The sequence below is a fragment of the Lycium barbarum genome, chromosome 7 (genome assembly GCF_019175385.1).
Source record: "Lycium barbarum isolate Lr01 chromosome 7, ASM1917538v2, whole genome shotgun sequence".
Classification (NCBI taxonomy): domain Eukaryota; kingdom Viridiplantae; phylum Streptophyta; class Magnoliopsida; order Solanales; family Solanaceae; genus Lycium; species Lycium barbarum.
The window spans coordinates 39,716,792-39,725,432 of NC_083343.1; the positions used below are offsets into that span (position 1 = coordinate 39,716,792).

Here is an 8,641-nt window from a genome sequence, read left to right on the forward strand (position 1 = left end):
CCTTATATTTCTACCACACTTCAAACAACTTCTCCGACACACAGCTTTCATATTATTGCTTACCTGAGTACTGTGCAGCCTCCAATATCATCAGCCATTGCCTTCTGTCGATGCCGTCCTTTGGCTGAAATTAAAAGTTAGTCGAAAGGAATTCATATCCTACAGCTGGCTCTATCGCATGATCTAAGATTCAAAGAAGGGTAACATCCTAGATGCCCTGTAGCTTCCTGTTTATAGATGTGGTGCACAACACATCGATAAACAAGACTCTACTAGACACGGCCTGTAGACATTCCGAGGACAAACTGCTCTGATACCACTTTTGTCACGACCCAGCCCCGTGGGCCGCGACTGGCACCCTACTTGGGTACCCAGACCAAACCGCACATATTCATTGCCAAATCCAAACTTATTTCAGAATTTCATAAAAGTCATATCAAACATAGGTTGTATCAAAATATGTCTTAAGCGGTCGCCAAATCAAAATGTCATATCGGATCCAAACTGAGCGGCGGAATAGACATCGCCGGCCAAAAGTGCAAACATAAGCATAAGGGCCATTTAGGGCCACCATAACAAACGGACCGCTTTAAGACCAAAAAAACAAAATCGAACAAACATACATAGGACCCTCGCCCCACATATATGACTACAGGCCTCTACGAACTCAAAACAAAGACATATGGCGAGACAGGGCCCCGCCGTACCCAAATAGTCAAATGTACAAAGACATATCCATAGCAGCAGGTATATATACCAAAGGTGGACTCCGGATCAAAGGGAGTGCTCCGAGACAGCAGAAAGTGAAGCCTACAGTGGAGGATCACCAATAACTGTACCTGCGGGCATGAAACGCAGCCCCCGAAGAAAGGGGGTCAGTACGAAATATGTACTAAGTATGTAAAGCACGGAGTACAGAAATATGAGCCAAAACTGAAAGCATATCAGATACAAAGCAGAGTACAAATCGGTATGTCAAAATCCGTATCAAAATCATATACCTATACATAATGCAGACGAAATCATGCAAACGCTCAAGAACGTGGTCGCCACTCCGACGCTGGCGCCACACACAGCATAACACCAGAAGGTTTCAAATCTCCGTACATCCCCGAACACAAACACAAACATAGGTGAGCGTATCGCATCACCAGCCATATCACAGCATAACTCCAAACGGAACCCGGCCCTATGGCGAAGCCTCGGGAACCGCAACACAGCATACGGCTGAATTATCATAAGGCGCACGAATCATAACCGGCCCGGGAACCGGTGAACGAAGTCATAATAAGGCACGAGCGGAGTCGTGAGCAAACAAATGCAATTCATATTTCAAAATAGCCTTTCAAAACTTAGTAATCTCATAAGTCATTTCATAGTACAAAATACTCGAATACTTAGTCGATACAAAGTTTCATTTCACAAAATGGTTCCAAAATAGTACGTATGGCTCAAAACGTAACTTAGCATATCATAATATTCAAAACATATTTCGTAGGAGGAAGTTCCAAAACCGAAAGTACCATATCAAACTTTATTAAAAAAGACAGCCCAATAAGACAAATAGGGCGTCTCGGGGTTAGCGGGCCCACCTCGAGTCAAATTGAGGTGGCGAACATAATTTACGAACACTTATAGGCCAAAAGGTCATACATAATCATTACCAAGTGACCCGATCACATTTCGATAGGTTTCGGACATTTAGTTGCATTCTAGCCAAAATAGAGCCTTTCGGCTTCAATTGAATTGAATGAATAGTAACTTTTCTGTGGATCGGGTTTCGAGGAGCAGAAATGCTCCGGAGGTTCCAATATTCACCTAACATACTAAGACATGCCAAACGAAGAAGTGGGAAGCTTTACATACCTTATAGACGTCTTATGCTCTCCTTAAAATCAAATCCCGTTTCGTCCGAAATCTGCAAATGGTCAAAGTTACCAATTTGAGATTCTTAGGCTTAAAAATGCCATTAACTTCATTTTTGTCTACCGAAATTTCGGCAGCACTTCCCCTATAAATCTAACGTCCCCGAGACTTAGCTCGGCTCAAAATACATCAACAACAACAGCCCACACATCATCAAACAACACAAATCATAATCTAATCACTCTAGCTTCAAAGTTCTACCTTACTACACAAGTTGCCAACTCTCATTCAACTTCACAATTCCAAACTTATGCCCACATTATTATATTCATTCACTCATTCAAGATTATTCAATCACCTCCCAATCAAGTTCCAAACCCTATACAAAATTTCCCGAAGTTCACTACTTTCTATATTCTATCAAAAACGTCAAAAGTTACGACGAACATTCTAACTTGCATTGTTTCATTCAAAATTCATTAACATCAATCATAAGTCACATTTAAGGCCTTTAGCATCATAGATATACAATGATATACACAAATATACCAAAGGTATATACTTTCCGATAATGCCCCGAAATCATTTTCCAACCCAAACTTATTATTCTCATATTCATCATCCATCAAAATCATTACAACATACGTCGGAAGCATCCATACCATTTTCACACAATATTCATAAGGTATGCAAACATTCAAACTTTCCATTAAGCCACTACTTTTCCAATTTTTCCTAACCTTCAACATACAAGTTCATTATACATTTCCATCTTCCAAATTCATCCACAATAATCATAATTTTCCTCTTGATACTTTCATCTCCATTTTTACATAAACCATAACAAAGTTGTATGTTTTCCTACAACAACTTAATAACCATTAAGTTCCTTCACTCTCCTCACATAATCCATGATTAACACAACCAAAATATTAATTCAAATCAGTCCATCAATTTCAATTAAAACAGCCCCTCACCCATAAATTTCAACAAAACAACAAACGGGTTTATAATGCTGTTTTCTCCGTTCTAATTCGTTAAAACTCTAAATAAACACTTTAATAACATAAAAGGAATTTTATAAATACCTTATCAGAAGATCCACCACGAATATTTCATCCCCCAAGACCAATATTTATCTCAAATTGAAGGCAACGCAACGTACAATGTTTTTCTCTTCATGAGCTTCGGGATTCGGAGCTCGGATTTTGATCAAAATGGCTTCCTTAGCCTTGAAGTTTTCTCTCTCTCTCTCTAATGTTCTTGGAAGATATTATCTGAAAATGATCAGCCCTCACATAATTTTTCCTTATATTTATGACGTTAATGGGCCTCATGGGCCGAATGTGAATGTTGGATCGGGTCACCATTTTCTGCCCCGCCAGCCCAACTTGCATCGTCCATATCTGCTTATCCAGATATCTTTTTGACGAGCGGTTTGTTGCATTGGAAACTAGACTCGATGAACTTAATTTTAGGCTTTTGAAACACCTTAAAACTCCTCATATACTAGGAGATATGCCTCCAACAATATGGGCTAAAAATCTGGTCCGAGATTTTTCTGGAGTTGTTCGGATTCATTTCGTTCAGATTCGTTTAACTTCTAATCCTCTTCCGACCCTCGTGTAACCTCTTATACATGCATATACATAGTCATATACATACATAACAATCCATACACATCTCGAAGGGTCCGGAGAATCACAATAACCTTAAACGTAACTGGAGAACTTATGAAGCTTCGACGAAACTCCAATCGCAAAAATATATTCATTTCTTTTATCCATCTTCTATAACATTACTAATAATCTCAAATACTTTAGGTTACGATGTCACCTCGGGATACTTAAGGCAACCATATATATATAACGATATTCTTACTAACTCGATTAACTTTCCTTGAACTTTCTTAACTCATTTTTTTCTTGTCTTAATTAAAATAGCACAGACTCTTACGGGGTGTAACATCCTCCCCCTCTTTAAAACATTCGTCCTCGAATGTTAAATTGACCTCATGGGGCGTCATACCATTTCGGGAGGGTTCCTTTCATAATCGTCCTTCGTGGACTTTCCGACATGGCTTCTTTACCAGCATGATGGGGTAATTCTTCACATCACTGATTCAAATGCCTTCATAATGTATTTTCTCATACCCCACATAATTATCGGACCATAAACTATATTCTCGTAGCAGACGAATGCTTTTCAGACATTATAAGTAATCGTCACTTCTTGGTACACTTCTGAGTTTCTTACCACATTATCGTAATCCCACTTCATACCAGACACCTCATACCAAACAGATTCAGAACTAGGACCGGACGCGTAGAAGCATATCGGACGGATTCATAGTCAACATCAGAGGTACGGAAGTATATCAGACAAATCTGAGATCGGAGTCAGACATACAAGATCATATCGGACAGATTCGAAATCAGAATCAAATGTACAGAAATGTATCATACAGAGTCGTGATCAAAGTCAGACAGACAGAAATGTATCAGATAGAGTCGTAATTAAAATCAGACATACGGAGATGTATCAGACAGACGCGTGATCAAGATCAGACGTACAGAGGCGTAATAGGCAGAGCCTTATCAGAATCGGAAGTGCAGAAGTATAACAGATAGAATCTGAATTAGAGTCAGATCACTCCTATTAAGGCTCCAGTGATTTTTTTAAAAAAAAAAATTCCTTATTGGTGAACTTGTTTGCCAAGTTATCATATAAATCGTCTTGCGTGTCGCTTATCGACTCTTTCGGAGATTTCCCCTTATTCACACTTCTTATTTTTCACCTTTCCTACTATTCTTCATCTATCACAACCTTAGTTGCCGGGACTCGGCTCTTGATCCATATGGGCACCAAACGAAAATCATACACACACACATACAGATATATTTACTAGTATCTTACTGGCGAACGTCTCTGACTGTTATTCAAATCCGCTCAATTTCGCGAGCGGTGTTGCACCTTTTCTTTTTGCCCATTTAGTCCGCCTCGTTCTGCGTGACTCCTGTAAGGGCACTAAATTACTCCACACATTCTATTTTCCTTTTGGTTACCCCAAATTTCCATTTATATCTATCATACTTACTCTTGTGCAAAATTTTACATTACTTCCCAGGGGGGTCACCCATCCCAGAATTGCTCTGGCTTGAGCACGCTTAACCCCGAAACTTTCATGCATTTTGACGCGTTAGGGCTGATATAATTTCGTCAATTGCCCTGCAGGACCTTTGTCACATAATTTTAGGGCAAATCGGGGTCTTAGCAAATTTTTGGAAAATTTTTGTAGCGGGTCCCACCCCCGGCTAAGTTGCACAATTACCATATTGCCTTTCTGAATCTCCGATATTCACTTTCATACACATATACATACAATTACAGACAGGCCACAGATTTAAGTCTTCGTCCCACGAATTCCGTCTCCAAATAGTCGGTGAAATCTGATAAAATATCACCATAAGGTGCTCTCCAACCACCGACAGAAGAAAACTAAATTCCGACAAGTATCGCGGAACCTGTTTGTACTTACTTTATATATATTTACTTCCATATCTCTGGAAAAAACAAATTTGGGCAGAGGTTCCTCTGTATTTCTTACTATCCGAAACCTGTACACAAGAAATACCAACCATGCCTCACAGGGCCAACACATATACGCATATATATACATCATATCATGTCGTCTCGTAGCCACACGGGGCTAACAATTACAGATAAAATTATACAGATGTCGAGGCTTACCTCACATGCCCAACTCGAACAACATCGGAGGCTCCTTCCTGTTCACTTTTCTGTTCAATCTTCAACCTTATATTTCTACCACACTTCAAACAACTTCTCCGACACACAGCTTTCATATTATTGCTTACCTGAGTACTGTGCAGCCTCCAATATCATCAGCCATTGCCTTCTGTCGATGCCGTCCTTTGGCTGAAATTAAAAGTTAGTCGAAAGGAATTCATATCCTACAGCTGGCTCTATCGCATGATCTAAGATTCAAAGAAGGGTAACATCCTAGATGCCCTGTAGCTTCCTGTTTATAGATGTGGTGCACAACACATCGATAAACAAGACTCTACTAGACACGGCCTGTAGACATTCCGAGGACAAACTGCTCTGATACCACTTTTGTCACGACCCAGCCCCGTGGGCCGCGACTGGCACCCTACTTGGGTACCCAGACCAAACCGCACATATTCATTGCCAAATCCAAACTTATTTCAGAATTTCATAAAAGTCATATCAAACATAGGTTGTATCAAAATATGTCTTAAGCGGTCGCCAAATCAAAATGTCATATCGGATCCAAACTGAGCGGCGGAATAGACATCGCCGGCCAAAAGTGCAAACATAAGCATAAGGGCCATTTAGGGCCACCATAACAAACGGACCGCTTTAAGACCAAAAAAACAAAATCGAACAAACATACATAGGACCCTCGCCCCACATATATGACTACAGGCCTCTACGAACTCAAAACAAAGACATATGGCGAGACAGGGCCCCGCCGTACCCAAATAGTCAAATGTACAAAGACATATCCATAGCAGCAGGTATATATACCAAAGGTGGACTCCGGATCAAAGGGAGTGCTCCGAGACAGCAGAAAGTGAAGCCTACAGTGGAGGATCACCAATAACTGTACCTGCGGGCATGAAACGCAGCCCCCGAAGAAAGGGGGTCAGTACGAAATATGTACTAAGTATGTAAAGCACGGAGTACAGAAATATGAGCCAAAACTGAAAGCATATCAGATACAAAGCAGAGTACAAATCGGTATGTCAAAATCCGTATCAAAATCATATACCTATACATAATGCAGACGAAATCATGCAAACGCTCAAGAACGTGGTCGCCACTCCGACGCTGGCGCCACACACAGCATAACACCAGAAGGTTTCAAATCTCCGTACATCCCCGAACACAAACACAAACATAGGTGAGCGTATCGCATCACCAGCCATATCACAGCATAACTCCAAACGGAACCCGGCCCTATGGCGAAGCCTCGGGAACCGCAACACAGCATACGGCTGAATTATCATAAGGCGCACGAATCATAACCGGCCCGGGAACCGGTGAACGAAGTCATAATAAGGCACGAGCGGAGTCGTGAGCAAACAAATGCAATTCATATTTCAAAATAGCCTTTCAAAACTTAGTAATCTCATAAGTCATTTCATAGTACAAAATACTCGAATACTTAGTCGATACAAAGTTTCATTTCACAAAATGGTTCCAAAATAGTACGTATGGCTCAAAACGTAACTTAGCATATCATAATATTCAAAACATATTTCGTAGGAGGAAGTTCCAAAACCGAAAGTACCATATCAAACTTTATTAAAAAAGACAGCCCAATAAGACAAATAGGGCGTCTCGGGGTTAGCGGGCCCACCTCGAGTCAAATTGAGGTGGCGAACATAATTTACGAACATTTATAGGCCAAAAGGTCATACATAATCATTACCAAGTGACCCGATCACATTTCGATAGGTTTCGGACATTTAGTTGCATTCTAGCCAAAATAGAGCCTTTCGGCTTCAATTGAATTGAATGAATAGTAACTTTTCTGTGGATCGGGTTTCGAGGAGCAGAAATGCTCCGGAGGTTCCAATATTCACCTAACATACTAAGACATGCCAAACGAAGAAGTGGGAAGCTTTACATACCTTATAGACGTCTTATGCTCTCCTTAAAATCAAATCCCGTTTCGTCCGAAATCTGCAAATGGTCAAAGTTACCAATTTGAGATTCTTAGGCTTAAAAATGCCATTAACTTCATTTTTGTCTACCGAAATTTCGGCAGCACTTCCCCTATAAATCTAACGTCCCCGAGACTTAGCTCGGCTCAAAATACATCAACAACAACAGCCCACACATCATCAAACAACACAAATCATAATCTAATCACTCTAGCTTCAAAGTTCTACCTTACTACACAAGTTGCCAACTCTCATTCAACTTCACAATTCCAAACTTATGCCCACATTATTATATTCATTCACTCATTCAAGATTATTCAATCACCTCCCAATCAAGTTCCAAACCCTATACAAAATTTCCCGAAGTTCACTACTTTCTATATTCTATCAAAAACGTCAAAAGTTACGACGAACATTCTAACTTGCATTGTTTCATTCAAAATTCATTAACATCAATCATAAGTCACATTTAAGGCCTTTAGCATCATAGATATACAATGATATACACAAATATACCAAAGGTATATACTTTCCGATAATGCCCCGAAATCATTTTCCAACCCAAACTTATTATTCTCATATTCATCATCCATCAAAATCATTACAACATACGTCGGAAGCATCCATACCATTTTCACACAATATTCATAAGGTATGCAAACATTCAAACTTTCCATTAAGCCACTACTTTTCCAATTTTTCCTAACCTTCAACATACAAGTTCATTATACATTTCCATCTTCCAAATTCATCCACAATAATCATAATTTTCCTCTTGATACTTTCATCTCCATTTTTACATAAACCATAACAAAGTTGTATGTTTTCCTACAACAACTTAATAACCATTAAGTTCCTTCACTCTCCTCACATAATCCATGATTAACACAACCAAAATATTAATTCAAATCAGTCCATCAATTTCAATTAAAACAGCCCCTCACCCATAAATTTCAACAAAACAACAAACGGGTTTATAATGCTGTTTTCTCCGTTCTAATTCGTTAAAACTCTAAATAAACACTTTAATAACATAAAAGGAATTTTATAAATACCTTATC

General features: G+C 39.5%; 2 long non-coding RNA genes across 2 annotated transcripts; both read right to left on the bottom strand.

Moving 5' to 3' along the window:
* Positions 1 to 402: 402 nt before the first annotated feature.
* Positions 403 to 2,045, bottom strand: LOC132602247 (uncharacterized). Its single transcript, XR_009567685.1, has 3 exons — positions 1,867 to 2,045; positions 1,002 to 1,227; positions 403 to 839 (listed from the first exon to the last, which is right to left on the bottom strand). It is a non-coding gene; the product is annotated as an uncharacterized LOC132602247 (long non-coding RNA).
* Positions 2,046 to 6,083: 4,038 nt separating this feature from the next.
* On the bottom strand, positions 6,084 to 7,726 carry LOC132602248 (uncharacterized). The gene is made up of 3 exons (XR_009567686.1): positions 7,548 to 7,726; positions 6,683 to 6,908; positions 6,084 to 6,520 (listed from the first exon to the last, which is right to left on the bottom strand). It is a non-coding gene; the product is annotated as an uncharacterized LOC132602248 (long non-coding RNA).
* Positions 7,727 to 8,641: the final 915 nt, after the last annotated feature.